The sequence below is a fragment of the Dermacentor silvarum genome, unplaced genomic scaffold (assembly GCF_013339745.2).
Source record: "Dermacentor silvarum isolate Dsil-2018 unplaced genomic scaffold, BIME_Dsil_1.4 Seq8126, whole genome shotgun sequence".
In the NCBI taxonomy this organism is placed as follows: Eukaryota; Metazoa; Arthropoda; class Arachnida; order Ixodida; family Ixodidae; genus Dermacentor; species Dermacentor silvarum.
In genome coordinates, this window is record NW_023606818.1 from 1 (window position 1) to 6,714 (window position 6,714).

The 6,714-nt window shown below is 40.9% G+C and overlaps 1 non-coding gene across 1 annotated transcript; it reads right to left on the bottom strand.

The window, feature by feature from the left end:
• Positions 1 to 5,946: 5,946 nt before the first annotated feature.
• Trnat-ugu (transfer RNA threonine (anticodon UGU)) lies at positions 5,947 to 6,018 on the bottom strand. Its single transcript has one exon. It is a non-coding gene; the product is annotated as a tRNA-Thr (tRNA).
• Positions 6,019 to 6,714: the final 696 nt, after the last annotated feature.

Genomic DNA, 6,714 nt, shown 5'->3' on the forward strand with positions numbered 1-6,714 from the left:
GCCTAAACCCTCCGCCCCACTATTCATCCCCACAATGTGTCACTTTTATTTTCGAATGTGATGGACATGCACGGTTATGTGAGCACATACTGCTGTATTCTGATGTTCTAGCTTGGCTAACAGTAATAAATTAATGCATTCATGTATGAAGCCGTGTCACAGAGCTAATACTAAAATTCCTGCTGTAACACATGCGCAGCTAGTGCAAGCAGCAGCTTTCTACAGAACATACTGCAGCTTTGAAACACTGCCTTTTATAAACAGATTTAAATAAAGGAAGAAAGAAAGGTGCACATGTGCCGCTTCTGCTAAAGATAAATACCTACACATTTTTACATGTCTGAACAGTGATGTGTCGAATGCAAGAGCATGTTCTGTGCATGTTACAGGTCATGGACTAGTCTGGCTTCTGGATGTGTGCTTTAACAAGCACTAATGCAAGCGTGCACCTCTCATATTTTTAAATATCTTCCCCCTTTCTGATGAAGTGAAAGCAGCTGGTGTCATGACAGGGATGGACCTAAGAGTCAGTGAAAGAACAGCTGGCAGAAACTTTTAAAGCGAATGCTCCCGAACTTTCCTGACTGTGATTGCTGCTGCTGTCTTGCCGAATAGCTCACACTTAAAAAAAATAATAATAATTACATGCCCAATGTAAGGGACTGAACCTAGGTCCCCCCAGCAGAGCAGCCAGATGCTAACATTAGGCCACAATCACTTGTATACTTCTACCGTGCCACGTCAATTGGCTCTTTGGGATGATCGCAAGGTGTCACATTGAGTAGCATGGGTACGCGAGAGCACATGTGCACACGCCGGTTTCCTTTACGCCAAACACGTAGGAATGAAATGGGCAAATTTACAGCATTTGACTGACTGCTTCACGAAAGCTTTGTTCCACATAGATTCCAAGATGTGCACTGGATCTGCATAATTAGTTTTTTCACTTCACTACGCACGCCAGTTTACATGTTAACTCTCACATAACACAAGTGATTCTTAAAATGCCGTAACACTTGTTGCGTACCACCCCCCTCCTTTCTTAATCTGGCTAGCTACCTGGCCTTGAAACCATACCAATGTTTAAGCAGCAACGCTTGGCCCCTCCATGGTAGTCACCTCTCGCTCTATGTAGCGACAGCCATCGAGCAAGGGCACTCTGCACCTGGCCACCACAAAGTTCGCCACACTTGTTGAAACAGTGAGAGACAAGCCTGGCACACTGAAGGGATGTGTGCCTCGCATGCTCAGGGTTGTTCCCATGCGTAACTAAAATGAAAAAATGTAATGCCACAAACAAACAATGGTGCGATAGCATTTCATGCTTCAGAACTTGTTCCCATAGCGTAAATAAAAATGAAAACTGAATAATGCCACAAACAAACAATGGTGCGATAGCATTTATTTGCCTTCTCCTTCCCATTTCACTGAATCTGGCTAGCTATCAGGCTCAGACATTGTACTAACATAAAATAATGATTGTCAATGATAGCAAATTGCACAATGCAAACGTTCACATTTGGGTCTATGTTCTTGCTATATGCTATATTCTTGCACAGTGCAGTGCCTTCATCGCCCTTCCAACTCTTTTTGGGTGAGGACGAATTGGAGGGGCATCTTATAGCACTTATTAAAACAAATTTAACAAACTTACATGGCTTTTTTTCGTATATGTAACCAATAAAGGTCTGGCAAAGTGAACAGCAAGGAGAATGGCAAGGTTCGATCTACAACACAGAGTGGTGGTGAAGCTCCATTTTCTCCAACTACCCTTTCCCACCCTGGTGGGTTTCTCCAGCTGAAAAAGACTGCCCTCACCTCTCCTGCCATTGCCATGGAGCAGGCGGTACCCTCTCAGTTACCCAGGCAGGCGTTACCCTCTCCCTAGGCAGGATACCACATCCAGGAAAACATGCCATACTAGCCACAGGAAGCTATTCACTTTAAAGAAAATTCTCGCCATTAGTAAGGCTTGAACTAGGAACGCCACAGCTGTGACACAGGCACTCTACCACTACTCCAGGACCGGATTGCATTTCCTGCAAATAGATGTGTTGCAACCTTACTCTATAGCTCACAAAATGGTTTTAATGGGTCCCATTAAGGTAGCATCACAACACATGAAACCCCTTATTTCATTATGTAAATTAAACTTCAGGCTTCATAAGCACTCCAAAAATGGAGGTGTAATTGATTATGTAATTTGCAAGAAATATAACAAAACTTGAAATTGGGAAGATATGTGTAGTACTTTAGCATACACTGTCCTGCACTCACTATCATGGGCAGTGAATTATCTACAGAGCACCAGAGTTGCCCTAATCATCATATATCTAGCTACACTAAGCATATATACAAACTTATGAACCACGCCAAAATGCAATGAATGTAATGCTCGAATGCGATCACATTCTCCTAGATAGACGTCGCAGATGAATTCTGCAAGAAATTTTGTGCAATGTATGTAAACGCTTTTCATATCTCCTGAAATGCTGAATACATTCTTACCATATATTGGAAATTATCGTTTAGTAGTATAAATATGCACACTCGGCATCAACCTGTGTAGAGAGCGAGAACAGCAGCCTCCGGGGCGCTCCGGAGGCAGCCAGCGACATCCAACACTAGCTGCTGGGTTCGATGTCTAACAGTAGCTGCTGGACATGTTTGAGCCCAGCAACTACCGTTATACGTCGCTGCTTGGCTCCGGAGTACCCCCGCAGATGCTGTTCCTGCGCTCTACACAAGGGTGACGCCGACTGTATGTATGGAAATCAACTGAATCTGCCTTGCTGCTACAAAAAGAAATTACATTATGTAATATTGACACAAAAAATTGAGACTTGGAAAAGTATGGCATACGTGGCTCTTGTCTTGATATTTTTCACTCATACTTAAGTCAACATAACCAAGCAGTCGTTCATGGTAAATTATCGGCTCTACAATCAACTGACTGCAGCGTTCCCCAAGGTAGCCTTCTCGGACTGTTTCTTTTTCATGTTTATATTAACGATATAATTAACATTTCTAGTGATCCACAATTCATTCTTTATGCCGACGATACGCACACCCCCTATGAGCTCATAGGCAGAGGCAACGCTATTCTTGAACCATTGAGTGAGTGGTCAAGGGCAGACAGACTTTACATAAACACTAAGAAAACCAAAGCTGTTTTCTTTCGGCCTGTAAATTGTGTAGTCACCCTAGTAATCACCTTGTGCTTAGCAATAATCGAGTATATATAATACTAGAAAATTTTTAATCACTTGCAGTTGTTTTTGATTCCTGAATGAGATGGAAAAAATCATATAGCTCATATTTAAAGAAGTTGTATCAGTCAGTTGGTTTTCTTTCTAGATGCTGATGTGATTTCGCTACGCGAATAAAGCTAATCATCTATCACGCTGTTTTTCAATCTCATGTTAATTACTGTCATTTGGTTTGGGGCTCGACATCAAAAACTAACCTTAATAGACTACTCGTATTGCAAAAGAAAGCCGTGAGGCATATTGTTGGCATTAGTTATAGAGCACACACTAGAGATTTTTTTGTACAGTATAATATTATTAGCATTACCACTACTTTTGAATATCGGCTACTCTATTACGTTAGATTTTCACCAACCTGCAGTGATGAGTTTCTGAAATCTCTTGCTGTCATAACCTAAAGGATAAAGTTGTTCATACTCCATGCAGTGAAAAGTGGACTGTACCTCGAACCATAATGAAACCATGGTAATCAAACTTTGCAATTCTGATGCCAACGATACTAAATAAATACGAAACGAATGCAAGTACCCTCACACTTAAAGGATTTCAGCGATATTTGTAATGTCCAGTATATAGGCCTTTGTTTTATGTAAATTGTTACAAGGGACTTCTAGAATATTTCATTTATTACAATTTATATTCAGAAATTTCAGATTTTTGTGACTGTTTGCAGTGTTGAAACATTTTATTGCCTATATATGAATGTTTGCTCTTTCAGTTGCAATTAAATTTAATGTAATCTTGTGTGTATGTATCATGCTATGACTTAAGATTGTTGACTGCATTTTTGTTTCTCTGCCATGCATTTACTTATGTTGGGCCTCAGACACACTCAAGCTAACTTTTGTAGCTTTCAGTCTGTGGTCCTCTCCCTAATTTTGTTGTTTGGGAAAAATAAAGGCAATTTTCAATTTTCATAATCCTTATGAAGACACTAATTTTTCTTCTACTAACTAGAAAATTTAGAAGCTAAAGATGTGTTTCAATACCCTGCACTTATTTCATTATTATTAGTTCTATCACATATTCTTACAACTTTGCCCAGAAGCCTGCAGCAATAGTGTGGTTGAACCAGCAATTTTATTAAGATATCATGACATCTCAATTTCAACCTAAAATGTTCATACAACGGCTTCATGATCCTCCTGCAATAAAACGATACCAAAAAACTCTTTTGTTCTACACTTTTTTTTAATGTGAAACTTTCCTTGTGGAGTGGGATGGGTTTTAATACTGTGGTGGTTACCTTTAACGTAAAACATTCTTTATGGCGCCTGATGGATTTAGATGCAGTGGTCAGTGGTGGTAGTTAAGACTGTAGAGACGAGGGTGCAAGCCGAGATGAAAGGCCATAATGCACGCCGATTGGCACGTGCAATGTCATAGCATGAACGGAGAGGGCGTAATGTGGCACAATTGGTGGGTGCAAGTGACGACGTCATCAGGCCACAGTGTCGCTTTACTGATTTCCACAGTGCGTGGGATCTGCATGAGCTTTTAAAGCAAGGCTTTCGTTGCCTACCACCCAATAAATTGGCATGTCGTTGCCCATCTCAGAGAAAAAAAACTGCGTTCAATGGTGGATTTTGAACCCGGGACCTCAAGCACAGCAGCCCTATGCTTCAGATTAGGCCACAGATGCATGGATACAAAGATATACTATAGCAACTTTAAGCTTCCGTTGCGCAAGCCAGTGCTTAAAAATGCTTGGCATGTGAATTGCATTGCACAGCAACAATTTACTTATAAAAGTTAAAGCAGGCATTCTGCTAGCTGACAAGGCAGACCGCAGTTTTATGCCTAAAAAAGAAGCCAATGCAGCCACACCGTCATTCAATTGCAACCACATATGATGAATTGCAATTCGACAGTTTCAGTGTGACAAAACCAGCTGGTGGTTCCAAGGCTGTATATATAATGAAGCTTTATTGAGTTCAAAGGTGCCATAAATGCTGTGGTCAGTGGTAGCGCGTGTCGTTTGCTGCCGTGACTAAGGATGGTTCCGGGGCGCATTCATTGCTGAAATCAGCTGCGCCTCTCTTATTGTGATGTGCCGCATTGTCTGGCCAGCTCACCAAAGCTTCGCTTACACCAATTCCCAAAGTGTGTGGGATCTGTATGATTTCATTTCTTTATTGGAAGTCTGCCCAAGATTAGTTCCAGACTAAGAATTTAGGATAATTTTTTTCATGAGAAGCTTAATTTCCCCGTTGCAGACAATAACAACTATGATTCTGTTTAAGCCAAAAAGAAGAGAACAATGTACAAGATCGCGGAAGACGAAGCAAAGATAGCATTATCCTCAGCAATGAAGATAACAATAATGTAGCATTACAGGAATGAGTAATGCTCACTAGAGAATTTGAGGAATCACTACCTCTAATTACTCATTAATCAACATCATGGAATAGGAAAATTTTGCCAATTACATGATAGCTTGAAATATTGCAGCAGCAAACTTAAGCTTCAGATGCAACATAAAAATAGTGACCATATCTGATTAATACAACTTACATAAAACATGAACGAGAAGGAAGGGAACCAAGGGGCCCGATTTTTATTAATCATAAGAAGCCAACAAAGACACAAAGGACAACATAGGGGGAAATTACTTGTACTACTAATCGAATTAAAGAAATGATAAACAAATGGAAATTCAAATGGATGAAAAACAACTTGCCGCAGGTGGGGAACGATCCCACGTCTTCGCATTACACGTGCGATGCTCTTACCATTGAGCTACCGCGGCACCATTTTCCCATACACTTTGTGAGGTATTTATGTCTTTACTACTAGAACTAACCCTGGGAGTTTTAGCCAATGCCACCACTCACAAACCTTGGCGGCAGATGTGGAACATCTTTTCTGCCTCAGGCGTCATATGAGCACATGATCTTTTTGGGTGAAGGCAACTGGTCAATAAACTCACACAGGCTACCTGAAGGCATCAATGTTGCCGGATTCGAGACCTTCGTTATGTAATGTACAAGAAAAAAGGGAACCCATACAGACACACGTTTTCCCATACACTTTGTGTATGGGAAAACGGCGCCGCAGTAGCTCAATCGGTAAGAGCATCGCATGCGTAATGAGAAGACCTGGGATCATTCCCCACCTGTAGTAAGTTGTTTTTTCATCCATTTTAATTTCCATTAATTTATCATTTCTTTAATTCAATTAGTAGTACAAGTAATTTGTCCTTGGTGTCTGTTCGTTGGCTTCTTATGATATGATTACATAAAGTATGCCTCACAGCTCCAAAGGTAAATTAGTCTTTTTTTCTCTTATATTAGAGAAAGGGTCAGGCACATCGACGAGGCAGCCACCCAATAAATCTGCCCCTGTGACTGCTACACAAACATCAGCAGCGCAATGCGCTTTAAACATCTTAGCTGGAGCTTAACACCCTGCAGCACATGATATAGAAATTTCATACGAGTTCCAG